This window comes from Macaca nemestrina, chromosome 2, assembly GCF_043159975.1.
Source record: "Macaca nemestrina isolate mMacNem1 chromosome 2, mMacNem.hap1, whole genome shotgun sequence".
Taxonomy (NCBI): Eukaryota; Metazoa; Chordata; class Mammalia; order Primates; family Cercopithecidae; genus Macaca; species Macaca nemestrina.
Genome location: NC_092126.1, coordinates 107,452,356 through 107,466,340, shown reverse-complemented (window position 1 = coordinate 107,466,340; position 13,985 = coordinate 107,452,356). Strand labels below are relative to the sequence as shown.

Genomic DNA, 13,985 nt, shown 5'->3' with positions numbered 1-13,985 from the left:
GTTAAAGAAGCCAATCTGAAAAGGCTACATACTGTATAATTCCAACTATGTGACATTCTGGAAAATGCAAAACTAAGTAAAAAGATGAGTGGTTGCCCGGGGTTAGGAGAAAGGGAGAGATGAATAGGTGGAGCACAGACAATATTTAGGGCAGTGAAACAATTCTGTATGATACTATAGTGGAAGACACATGTCATTATATGTTTGTCAAAATCTATAGAATATACAACATCAAAAGTAAAAAGATCAGTGGTTGCCAGGCATTAGGGGAAAGGGAGAGATGAATAGGTGGAGTGCAGAGAATAGTTAGGGCAGTGAAACTATTCTGTATGATACTATAGTGGAAGACACATGTCATTAAGTTTGTCAAAACCTATAGAATATACAACATCAAGAGTGAACCCTAATGTGAACTATGGACTTTTATGTGATAATGATGTGCTAAGGTAGGCTCATCAGTTACAACCAATATACCACTCTGGTGGGGGACGCTGATAACAGGAGACTGTGCAGGTATGGGGGAGGGAGTTCATAGGAAATCTGTACCTTCCACTCAGTTTTGCTCTAAAAATATAGTCTATTAAAACAAAACAACAACTCCTTCCACAGCTTTTTCACATGCTTTAGTTTGGGTTCCCTTAAAGGCAGATGCTGCGGCAAGTAGTTTACCTGAGAGGACATTCCAGGAAGTGGTCCTGGAATGAGTTTGTGGGGGAAGGAGTTGTGAGAGGACAGGAATATGAGCCAATAAAGGGCATCAATGAACCAGTCCACATGGGCAACTGGAGTTCCATCCTGCTGGAGACCATCTGAGGAGCTGTGCAGAATGTTGGGACAATTCTGACTTCCATTCCTCACTGGTGGAATACAGCCTCATGGGCGTTGGTTCCCAGGCACTTAGCACCTACGGCCTGTATGTAGGCTAAGCGGCTCCCAGGGCACTAACAAGAGCTTCAGGTATATATAGCTGGGGAGGGGTGGCATGGATGCAGTCAGCATGCAGGGAAATGTCCATCGCAGTCCTGGGTGGGGCGTTCATAGCATCTGCCACATGCATATTCAAGGATTATGAAAAGAATCTGACTCCCGTTTTAGGGTATCTGACACTTGTGGCTTGGGATTCAGGAAAAGTAGCAGTGATTGCTACACCTGTTGGGGCACTGTATGAGTGTTCTACAGTTGCCCTAATACCACAGACTGGTTGGCTAAAACAATAGGAAGATATTTCTCACAGTTCTGGAGTCTAGAAATCCAAGATCAACGTAGCTTGGACTGTTCGGTTTCTCCCGAGACCTCTCTTTCTGGGTTGTAGAAGGCCACCTCCTCGCTGAGTCCTCACATGATCTTTCCTCTGGTAACTCACCTTTTTGGAGTCTCTTCCTCTTCTTAAGAGAATAGCAGTCTTATTGGGTTAGGGCCCCACCCTTATGACCTAATTTCACCTCGATGATCTCCTTAAAGGCCCCATCTCCAATCACATTGGGGGTTAGAGCTTCAATACATAAATGTCAGGGGGACACAATTCAGTCCCTAACAGACATGATGGCTGACAACAGGACCTGGTTCTGGGCCCTATTTCCTCTTTTTACTGATCCCAGAAACAGTTAAGTGAGCAGCTTAGGGTCACACAACTTGAGTTGAAATACGATGCTGAGTAATAAGCAAATCTGTCCACCCAGGGACTGCCAGACCAGGGACTGGGACTGCACACACCCACGGTCTACAAGGCATCATGCCCCTGAGTCTGACCTTGTCTGTCTCTCCTTGAGAACCCCGGAGGGGCCTGGCCTTCCATCTTGCCGCCTGGGTTCCAGGGTTGGCCATGCTGTATGTCCTGCGCAAGTACTTCCCTTTATTCTCTCATCTGGGAAACAAGGGCCGGACTAGGTTACCATTCCTGTTCCCCAGTCCTTTTTTTTAAGTGTTGGTGAAAATTTTAGGAGGTGGAAATGGGCAATCTCATTTCTTGGGATTGTACATTGGAACAGTTCATCTAGAAAGGCAATTTTGTGGGAAGTTTCAAAAGCTGTGAAGATGTACACATCCACAAATACTCCAAGACATTCCTAGACAGGGAACACCTGGGTCAAAGATTAAGCTACAAGGAGAATCACTAGTTTTGGTTTCTCACATTTTACTTTTATAAACATGCCTAACACCAGGAGACTGAATAAACAAATTATGTGCCTTATTCAATGGAACACAAATACATAAAATGTAATTCTGCAGAGAACATTTAATGGTTTGGAAAGATTTTTCACAATGCCAAGTGCAAAGGCTAATTTCAAAGCAACCCATATTGTGGTTCCACTCATGTTAAAAAAAAAAATACAAAGATCTAGAAAGCTAATAAACCAGGAAAAACAGTTGTCACTTCTGAGTAATGGGCTTGTTGAAGATTTAAAATCTTTATTTTCTAAAGTAACAATGTATATGCATTGCTTTTGTAATAAGAAAATCCACAAAAACACTGTTATGGTAAAAAATAATTTACCTAGTTTTGGCAGATGCTGCAGGGCAGGGAACTCTACAGTGATGACTGACCTGTTCTTCTCTCGCTGCTTGTGTTTCCACTCTCTACAGCTGAATGCTCACCTTTCCAGCTTCCCTGACTGCTGGGGTGGCCAAGTGATAGGAGTTCTGTCTAGTGAGATGTAAGTGGAAGTCTGCTGGGTGGACATGGAAGTTTCTGGGAAAGCTAATGCCTCCTGATAAAAGGTAGAGATACTTCTGGCCCCTCTACCTTTCCTTTCTTCCTTCTGGAATGTGGAAGTGATGACTTGAACAGTAGTCCTCTTGTGATCACGAGGTGATAAGGGTGGTGCAGCAGAAGGGTAGTCTAAGCTTTTGATGACACCTTAAGTCAATGCATCAACCCTGGACTCCCTACCTCCAGGCTGCTTGTCATGGGTGAGAATTCTGACACAACAGTTCTGGCTAGCTCAGGTTTGAAGGCTTTTGGCTGCAAATAAGACTTAAGCTCTCTCCTCTAGGTCCTGGATCATTCCTATCATTCCACACTGCCTCCATGGATAGAAACAGTGCCTTATCAAGGCACTCTCTCCCTAAGCGGTGCTGCCCTCTTTTTGGCATTCGTATCTGAATTTATTTGGTGGCTCCTAGAGGAGAGGAGCACTACCCGTCTTTTGTAGCACAGGAATGTGTTAAGCAGCCCTTGTGCCCAACAGAGCAGGACCTTGTATGAGACAGCCAGTCAGCTGTCTCTCAAAACACTATGTGCTGGGCATTGTGCCATGTGCTGGGGAAGGCAAAAAGCAAAATGGACTCATACCTTGTCCTTCTGAAGCTTATCACTTGGTAGAAAACAAGAATATGGAAAAGTCAGTTAATCCTTTGCATCGTCATTAGTGTGCAGTGTTTTGAAGAACAGGGTGCCATGCAAGTGTGTCCTGGAGGGGCCTGGCCTGGGGCTCAGGGAAGGCAGCCTAGAAGCTCTTTTCTGTCTCTAGGCTCAGCAAGATGTATCCCAAATTCCCAGGCTTGTCTGTGACAGCCTCTGCATCACAATGCCAAATGGAAGGCATTTTTCCTTTTGTCAGAGCCCTTGCCTGCAGGCTTTATCGTCCATATATGCAAAACGAGGGAACTGGACTCCACAAACTTCTAGCTTCCCAGAGCTCAAATGCCACGTGAAAGCAGCTGGGAGAGTCCACCACAGGAATGGGGCAAACACAGGCTGGCAAGGCAAAGTGGGGGCTGTTTGCTTCCCAGCCTTGGCAGAGATGGGTCCCACATTTGTTCAGAGGAAGAGAGGTCTCTGCAGGGAACAGAGTATGCAGAGGCCTTAGGAGTAGGCCTGTGTGAGCAGCAGCAGGAAGGCCAGTGGGGTGGGGTGGAGTGGGGCACAGAGATGGATCCTGTGTGGCAGTGAGCAGTGGAGGTCAAAGCCCTAGGATCCAGCTTGTGTTTCAAAAGGATTTCAGGTCAGCCCTTGCCCATTCTGTTTGCTCTCAGAGTAAAAAAAAATCAAGAGGTCAATGGTGGGGAGATCTGGTAATCCATGCAGCAAATTGCATTGATGGATGTGGTCTCAGACCTTGCATGTACTAGGGTAACCTGAGCAATGAAGCATTTATTTTTATTTTGTTTTAAAGTATTTTTAAATGTGTCTGACTTTTGTAATAATAAAAAAATTCAAATTGTAAAAAATGGCAAGTGGTTATCCCTAAGGATAAGATTATCAGGGACTTTCACATTCTATGCTGTATGTCAGCAATTTTAAAATTTTTGGTCCTTCAACAGTGTTATTTTCTATCATTCCATGCCTCTGCCTCTAAACATTAATGGGTATTCCTCTAGGCAATGGACAAGAAGAAATAGGCAAAGACAGAAGAGTATTAACTCAGTTTCATGGTCACAAAGTCAATTACACACACACACACACACACACACACACACACACACACACACACACCACACACACACACCCCACACCCACACCCCCTGCTTCTTCCAGTCCAGTCAGGCCTGAGGGAACAACCTTGGAGGTTCACCGCAGGAGGGCAGTAGCTCTTTTTTCTTCCTTCACTTCCAGTTCTCTCTTCCCTCAGTCTCTAGTGCTTCAAGCTTGAAGGCAGGTAAAAAACCTTTGAAGGCAATCACACCTACGTTGCCTGTTGGCGGGTGGTCGGGAGAACTGTCTAGGAAGGAGGGAGGAGGATGAAGTCCTTTTGGGCAGGGTTAGCAGCACACATCTTTGGAGTCTGACAACCTACTCACCAGCTGTGAGACCGTGAGCAAGTTTCTTGACCTTTCTGAGCCTGTACCTCACCTGAAAAATGGGAATGATACTGCTTCCATTCCCAGGGCTGCTCTGTGCCGCAATGGGACGACACAGGCCAAGTGCCTGGCACAGAGTGCGTGCCAGTGGGTTAATGGGGTCACTGTCTTTGTTCCAGAGCACAAAGATCTCTGGCTCTGGAAACAGAGGGCCAGGCTGTGTGGTCTAGGACAGGTTCCTTTGCTTCCACTTCTCCAACTGTGAGATGGAGCTTCAGTGGGACAAGGCAAGGGGCAGACATTTCTGCTGCAGGTGTCCCTCATAGCCCCTTTCACTTCAGTGGGCTCCACCTTGATGCCACTCATCTGAGACTGTGACTGATGGACTGCTGGCAGGCGCCTAGCCCTGGGCTCTGCGGCACCCAAACCTGCTGTGCCAGGAAGTGAGGATTCCTGGAGCTGAGGCTGCTCCCAAGTTTCATCTTCTGTTGGGCCTCAGCCTCAGGTCTCGTTTTTGGCTCCTGTGCCACCCCCTGGAACTAGGGAGCAATGCAAAGTCTCCGGAACTGAACCAGGATGTCAGGCAGCTGGAGAATGTTAGGGATGAGGTTTTACTGCTTATTTTGCTCTATTTTTCTATCAAAATTCTGCTATGCCTTTTGAAATAGCGATTTCAAACTCATTGGTGTGTGTGTGAGGTTTCTTCTGAGTTTTAAGAAGACAAAGGGAATGGCGAAATGAATTTTTTTGCCCCTCCCCTTAAAAATCCATAAAAGTTAACATGAAGGTGAAATTTTTTGACTTCAGCTCTGTCCTTGAGACCCGTAAACTTTTCCTGAAATTTCAGCAGAGTGATGTGCAGTTTTCCCGGGGAGGGTACCCAAAGCTTTCCTGATAGTCTCACTGCAGTTGGTGTGATGGAGTACATAGGAACACTTGCCTTGTAGCAATGACACTCAAATTATTTTCTTCATGACAGAAGCCACTTGCCTGAAGCCAGTACCTACCAAGAGACAGATGCTTGGGGTTGAAAAGGCTTTTGGCTATGGCTTTCACGAGGAATGCATAAAAGACCACCTATGAAGTCTAAGGTAAAAGGTGATAATTACCAGTAAAACAAGGAAATCTACCCCTGCCACTAGCAAAAAAAACACAGAAGGCCGCCTTGAGAAAAAAGTATGACAAATTTTGTCAAGTTGAAACGATATGACTGCCCAGTGTTTGGTCTTTATGGCACTATCATTTAAGGTCAGAGTTTCTCCAAGTTGACTGCCAATCAAATGGCTTTTCATTGCTCAGACAGAAACAGGTGCTCTAAGCTGGGCACAGCTGACTTTATAATTCCCACTTGTTCATTAGGGAGGTAGAAAATCAAAAGCAAGGGCAAGTGTGGGTCTGGGAGCATTGCTGAGCTCAAATCTCTGCTCCAGCAAGTAATGTCTCTCATCCCTGAGGTACAGGCTGGCTCCTAAATCTCTCTGGCTTTAGTTCCTCTCCTTAAATGGGGTTGTTGTGGGCTCAGATTAAATAAATGGAAAGCCTTTAAAAGGTAACTGTGCCATATACTGTGTTAAGAATTTAATAAATAAAAATCTAAGACTTTATATTGGTAGAAAATAACTTACCTTCCAACTTCCCTGTTATGAAGGAGAAGAGGATGTTCTGGGCATGTGTGTGCAGGTGAAAATGGGAGAGTCAGGTTATCACTGCCCAGCATCCCTAGGGATTTACTTTTACAATTCACAAAAGTTTTAAGAGAATCATTATTCAACATGCATTAGTAAACACCCTAAACTTGCCACATTTCTACAAATGGTAGGCACAGACGCTCCACTATTGTGGCCTTCTAACATTTGATACTCGAGGGGTTTTCTCCCCCATCTTTTACTTTATTTTGGTAGTTCTCAAACTTGAGTGCACTGGCCTTACCCCAGAGCTGCTAACTCAGCAGGGGTGGGTGCAGCTGGAGGATGTGCATGTCTAATGAGTTCCCAGGAGATGCTGGTGCCGCTGCTGCTCCAGGGAGCACACTTTGAGAACCATTGCTCCATTTGCTATTAAATACATTCAGGGAACTCCTTTCCCAAACCCAGCTTTTCCCAGAAGACCTGACTGGGGTCAGCAGATGGTAACCGGCTTAAGACAAGGTGGCGGGTATAAAAGTGTGTGTCTGGCGAGCTCCCTACATCACCAGGGCTTTTAGTTGTCTACAACTGGCCTCCAGAGAGAGTCTTATAATTTGCAATGTGGCTAGCTGCAAAGGTAGGATCCCAAGGAAGTTATAATACAGAGATTCTAAAGTCAGAGCTTCAAATGATCACAAAATCAAGGTTTTAGAAAAGGGGGAATGGACACTCTTTTTTTCTGGCCAGGTGGCATTAAGTCAGCCTAAGTGGAAGGTCTGGAATGTTCAGGAGGGGAGAGGCTGTTCTCAATGAGGTGAATACACTTTGGAAAAGAAGCCACAATGTGAATGGAGGTCTGTGGCCCAGGGGTGGCGCTCTGGCTGGATCTAAGCATGCGGGGGAGGCAGCCCAAGGTTGTGCTCCCCTAGGCTAGCCTTGAGGAAACAGTTCTGGACAGGGGTGGGGTGAGGTGGGTGGGGAGCACAATTTGCCTTTGTGGTCTCGACCTCTGAAGGTCACTGTGCAAACTTCAAATGAATTCAGCAGCTCAATACCAAAATTAAGTAGAGCATCCTCTGGATCTTAAATGGTTCTCTCATTCTCTCTCTGGACTTGACCCCATTTTATATTTTATTAGGTTTTTAATCAGGTTCCATTATGAAGTGTTTTAAACAAGGTTAGAATCTACAAATGCACAAAGGGAGAGAACACTGCCTGGTCTACCTGGTTTAAGAAACCAGAGTGGAAGCCTCTGAGAATGGAGAAGGCTTTTTTGCTCAGTCCCTGGGAGCAGCCCTGGACTTCCGTCATCAGCTTTGTCCCCTTCACGTTGGCTCCTCAGCAGCAGGAGGCAGTGGCTCAACACATGGACTCTGAGGCCAAAGTGCTTGGGTTTAAACAGTAGTGACACCAATCACCAACAATATGGATGGTGTGGTCTTGGTACTTACCTGATAGGGTGGTTACATGACCTGCCTGCTTATGAGGAGGAAATGGAGGCACCAAGTACATGGCTAAATGTACATGGAGGACTCAGGGCAGTGGCTGGCAGTTTCTACTCTGTAATTGCCTGCTACTATTAATAATGATGCCACTGAAAGGAAACAAAGACCCAGGGCTTCAACAAATAGCAAGAGTGTCTCACCTTGAAGGACACAGGGCTTGGACTGTGCTTCTCCATTCATTGAACAGATTGATTCAGTGTCTACTCAGTGCCAGACACTGAACTAGGCTGGAGGGTACAGCAGTGAATGAAGCTGAATAACCCTGCCCTCAAGGAACTTATGGCCAGTGGGAAAGACACAGATTCAGCAAAGATTCCCATTCATGAATGAGTAATGACAAAATGAGATGAATGTTCTGAAGGGATGGAATTCAGCTTGCTGAGTGCACAGAAGAGCTGTTACCTGACCTGGCCTTCTGGGTAGTGGGAGTTAGCTCTGTCTAAAACCTGGAGGATGGTCAGGCATCAATGATGGGAGTTTGGAGGCAGCTGGGAGCCTTCTAGATAGGGCTGAGCTGAATGAAGGCCCTGTGGCAGGGGCCAGAGGGATCTTATGGAAAGGGAGGAGGGGTGGGGAGGGGAGTGGATGTCATTCACAGGTCCCACTGAAGTTAGCGTGAGGATAACCCATTAAGCAGTTACAAGGCCAGGAATGGGAGGCATTTGCATGATTTAGGAGTGCATTTTGAAAAGATCATTCTGGTTATAATGTGTGGAAGAGAGAAGGCTGAAATGGAAGCTGGAGAGGTTGTGGGGAGACCCAAAAGCGGGCGGAAGTGGTTTTGAAGCATCCCCTGGAGTGCCTGTAACAGAGTTCCTGACCAGCTTGCTGTCTCCACTGGAGATTTTTTTTTTTTTTTTTGAGACAGGGTCTTGCTCTGTTACCCAAGCTGGAGTACAGTGGCACAATCTCTGCTCACTGCAGCCTCAAACTCCTGGGCTCAAAAGGTCCTCTCACCTCAGCTGCCTGAGTAGCTGATGGAATTACAGGTGTGTGCCACCACACCCCCGTCTAATTTTTAAAAACATTTTTTGTAGAGATTAGTCTTGCTATGTTCCCCGAATTGGCCACTGGAGATTCTGATGGAGCAGGTGCATGGTGGCCCTTGGGATCCTGCTTTTCCAACATGCTGAAGCTGCCGCCCATGGACCACACCGTGAGTGGCTCTGGCTTGGACTCCGCTGGTGGTAGGCGAGTTGGTAACTGGATGAAGGAGACGGCAAGAAGCCCTTTCTGAAAACTGGGACTATTTTGCTTTGAAGATATTTGTCCCTAAACATAATTTAGTACAAATTTCAGAGATGCTGTTAACGATATAGGGATGGGGGTGAGGGATAGAACTTTACAGAAGTAGACTCACCTTCCAGAATTCTAAGGTGATACAGATGCAGGTGGCTCTGGTTAACTCAGGCTCTATGTAACCTGGGTGCTATGCAAGGTTTGCATGGTGCTTGTTTTTATCTATCTCTCTGGTTTTCAGAGCAGCAAGATCCCTATACAAACAGACTATAGACTGGGCCTGAGTTAATCAGAGTGGCTCTTGATCTTTGTCCTATAAAAAGCTAGAGAGAGGAACATCCTCCTTTTTATTAGTGTTTTGGAAAGGACACTAGGCAACCCAGCCACTCTATCTTGAAAACTCCTGCTTGGGCTCTGAAAAATGGTGATGTCACATATAAGATTTAAGTTAGGCACGAAATACTACTCCAACTCTAGAGACCTCCATTAGTTTTCCAGCTCTGCTGGGTCCATGGCTGTACGGACCTGGGGAAAGGAAGCCCATCTGTCAGCACAGGTAATGAATGGCAGGTATTACCTTTGATGGAGTATCTGGCAGATCAGTGCCCTAGGAACAATCCCGTGCTTGGTTCTTATCCGGCACTCAGGTCACTGGGATATGCGCTGATGGAGAGCTGTGGAACTCTCCCCAGCCAAGAAAGGTGTTTGCTCTCCAGGGACCCTGGGATCATCTAGGAAGAAGATGCATTACCTGTATATGTGGCTACAAAGAGCCTTCCTCTCTCCAGGAGGCCACTGTCCTATTACTAGGTCCTCCCTTTCCTCTACTTTGCCCTATTCAAAGCTACCATCACCAAGTATCAAAACAACGGTCCCAGCTCCGCACCTAGGAGGTGTTTTGGCACCTAGGAGAAAATGTTCAGCTGAGTGGCGCTTAACCCTCCTGATGGCCCATAACTTCATTTTCACAGTGGGAAGCCTGGTCGCATCATTTTCTCTGTAGGAAGCTAATGTTACCAGGAGTGTCTTTTTCTTTAAAAGCAGAGCATTTGTGTTGGGGGATAAACAGCAGCCTCAGGAGGCCAGTGTCTGCAGGGGAGCTGCAGCAGCCAGCCCAGAACTGCCTGGGTTCTGGAGCTGACGGTCCTCTGCGGTGGGTGTGGCTGCCTCGCCAGAGGGCGCCCTTGTGGATTCTGGAGCCGGAATGCTGCCTGTAGTGTGGTGCGGCCCTGGTGTTGTGAAGTAGCCGTTCTCTGATTGGCAACGGCCTGATTCACAACACCAGCTGCCCCACCACACCATGCTGGGGAGGTCTCTGGGGCAGGCCGATGGGCGCAGAGATGGCTCTGTGCTGCTGCTGCTGGAGGACGAGGTGGAGAGAGGACAGAGAACAGCCAGAAGTGAGAACCGGGAAGCAAGCATAAGCCAACATTTCACTGCCCTCCCTAGCCCCACCTGAAAGACTTTTTTTGTTGTGCCTTTTGTGAACTTCCCCATCCCATAGGGGTCATGGGTGGGTATCCATGGCTCCAAGGAGTCCTGGGTCCTGAATACAAACTTACCTGTGCATTGGTATTTCTCTTGGAAAACACAGCCCTCCACAGCTTGAGTATGTCCAATGATGGGCCTTCATAGTATTTGATGATCACTGCACCTCCCAGAACAAAGATTTTTCCCCACTGATGCTTTTCTGGGAGAAATGCAAGGAATCCCATTATTGTGTTGCCAAACAGAAACCAGACATGGTTCTTACCGCATATTCTGAGTAGTTTCTTTCCCTCGGCTGTCCCTCACCTCTCGATTTGTATGCTGTTCGCGGTCCCCAAACCTCCAAGCCCACGCTTGGAGTAGCACCCATGTCTACTGAGGATGATCAGGGTCAAAATGGAACCCTTCAAGGATGCACAGCCATCTCCCTGACTCAGTCCTCTACAGAGTGGGGAACACATTCCAAATAAAAAATAAGGGTGACCACCGAGAATTTGAGGCAGTCATACAAACCAACCAAAGCTGAGACCGTCTGAAAAGAAATCAGGTAGCCAACATGGAAACACTTAACCATCACGGCGCCTCCTTTCCATCAGCCGGTGACCCGCCAGGGTGCTTCCTCCCCTGGCTTCAGCTGGTCCAGGATCCTGAATGTCTGTATTAGGGAGACCCAGTAGTAAGATCACTTGGGAGCTCTCCTTTTGGTAGCTGCCTGGACTTTATCACCATTATGAAATTATAGAGCATAAACTTGACGTGAAAATAGCATTTGAAGTTTAATCCCTATTTCCAGGTGTCAATAAACACTTTAAATGAACAGCTCTTTGGCCCAAAATGACTCCCGCCTGCTGTGTGGTTCTTAGTTACCCAATCAAGAAAAATCACATTTCCCACTTTCTGCCATCTATCTTGGAACCCACTTTATTCTAAGGACATAAACTTGGCAAGTTCCTAGTACTGGATATGGCGTAGAAGTTCTGCCAAAGTTCTTGCCAGAGTCGGGGGAAGCAGAAACTTCGAGTAATTTATGAGTAATAGCTTATCACCAAGCCACGTAAATCACTGTGGTCTTGGAGTTCAGAAATGTCTGGATTTTTCCTATCTGCAATCAAAGATTCTCGGCTGGGATGTTAGGCTATAATCTCTACCCTGGGGCCTCTGGCCCACAGAATCCCAGGCTGGGAATCTAGGTTGGGAACACTAGATAAATGTGCATATTTGATGAGCATTGGTGTTGACAAAGTTAACATGGCTGGCTTTCCAAGCATCAGGTAGAGACCTGCATTTTTTTCTTTCCCATGGGGCTGAAATTTCTGCGGACTGTCTTGAGGGCTAACAACCACTCACTTTGAGAATGAGCAAGTTCCAGAAAGTGGGATTAACTCCTTATAAAATAAAGCAAGCAGACTGTGAGTTGCTGACCAAGAGGGTACATGGGAAGGTCACGCTGGTACCAGGTAAAACCTGTACAAACTCCAAGAAATTAGATAACACAAACCCACATCCTGGCGCTATCCCATCTCTGTCTGAGGGGCAAAAAGTGACTCAGGAATAGGTGGGAAGCTGAGGCCATGAACAGACTCATCTGTAGCCAACTCCACTTTGTGGTTCTGTCGAGAATCCACCAGTGCCTAAGGGGAAACAGAGAGATCAAGAAATCATCAACAAATGGCCATCATGTTTTAACTTCAAATGCTTGCAAGGACTTGGCACCTTAAAGGGCAGGGCCAGGCCTGGCACAGGCCCTACCCCCTCCTCCCCTAACCCTCCCTGTTCTCCTCCTTACTCTCTGTGCTTTCTTAACTTCTCAAATGAACCATGCTCCCTCCCACCCCAGGGCCCTCACACGAGCTACTTCCTTCGAATGCCTCTTTCCCAGTTTTGCATGTTGAATACCAACTCCTTCAAGCTTCAACTCCAGTCACTTCCTGGACCTCCAACCCCAGACCAGACCTGACTCCTCTGTAACATGCTCTACAGGTATCTGGTTCTCTTCCTTTAAAGCACTTCTCATGGCGTGAGAGTGAAGTCGTCTCCAACTTCACCACTGGGTCCCCAGCATTGGCCATGTGGGAGACGCTTGATGAATACTGGTTGGATGAATGAATGATTGCAACCAAGACTCAAGGGCCCAGTTATTCTTTTCTAAGTGCTCAGGAGAATAAATATGGCACCAAGTATTTTAGAAACATACACGGTGCTATTCTGTAATGAATAATTTTACTTCAACAGACCTCTTAACTCATCTTCCTGACTCTAGGCAAACACCACACCGATCTGACTCACCCTCTCCTAAACTCCCCACTGCCCCAGGATAGAGTGAGTCCCAGATTCTGCAGCCTCTTTTCCAGCATGCCCCTCCCTGATGGCACGGTGGTGCCCCTAGCATACCACGTGTGCATGCTTCTGTGGATCTGAACCTGACTGGAAGGCCCACACCCCTTTCTGTCCAGAAAACTCCTGTCTGCAGTCCCGGTTCTGGACCCAGCCATCAAGGGAGCCTTCCTTGCCCCTTGCTCAGCTTGCGCTCTTGGCCTGGCCTCTGACTCTTGTACCTTTCATGTCCTTCCATTACTATTTACATCTTCAGTCTGTCTTAGTTGATGGTGACCCTGAGGATGGAAGCCATCATGGAGTCACCTGGCACGTCAGCACCCACACAGCACCTGGAACACAGGGGCCTTCAGCCTGGATGTGCTCCCATTCCATGAGGGGGTCCTGCAAAGCAGGGGGTGTAAGGGCACCATGATGGTAAAAATCTGTTCTTTGTGTCCCCTATGAATCATCAGAATATCCAGAAAGTTCCAATATTTTGCCATATTGAGTGGATTTCTTCATGGCCACCCAAACTCCCAGTCCAGACCCCCGCCACTTCTTGTCTGGTCTAGGTGGTAAGGGGCTAACACAACCTTCCCACAGCAGCCCGAGTGACCCTCTTAAAATATGAATCAGAAGGTGTCTCTCTCCTGCTTCAAACCTTCATTTGCTCCCCATCACACATGGTATAAAATAATTTCCTGCAAAAGCCCACAAGCCCCTGTGGGTCCAGCCCTTCCTGCCCGTCCACCATCATTCCCTCCTCCTGGGCTCTGGCTGCGCTGTCTCTCAGATCTTGAAACACAGAGCAAGACCATATGGTGTCTTCTGCAGTGTAAAAAGATCAGGCCTTTCTTGTGGATGGAGCCTCTTTTGAGCTCAAGAAGATGTCACTTGACAGGGTGTGTGACATGCCACATCCCGAGTGGCATGTGGACTAAAGCTCAGCTGGAACACACCCTGCACCCTCCCACCTCAGGGCTTTTTACCTGCTATTGCCTCCTTAAGCACCTCAGCTACTCCAAGGGCACTTTAAGAGAATGCAAGATATCTAATATTCCAATAATCCTGT

General features: G+C 47.1%; 1 long non-coding RNA gene across 6 annotated transcripts in view; it reads right to left on the bottom strand.

The window, feature by feature from the left end:
* Positions 1 to 2,216: 2,216 nt before the first annotated feature.
* LOC105480300 (uncharacterized) overlaps positions 2,217 to 13,985 on the bottom strand; it is a 124,944-nt gene continuing 113,175 nt past the window's right edge. For 2 of the 6 annotated variants that reach the window (XR_011620013.1, XR_011620014.1), the window contains exon 4: positions 2,217 to 13,315. This is a non-coding gene — a long non-coding RNA (uncharacterized lncRNA). The remainder of the gene's footprint in view (positions 13,316 to 13,985) is intronic. The other 4 variants (XR_011620018.1, XR_011620017.1, XR_011620016.1 and 1 more) reach the window with 3 other exon arrangements.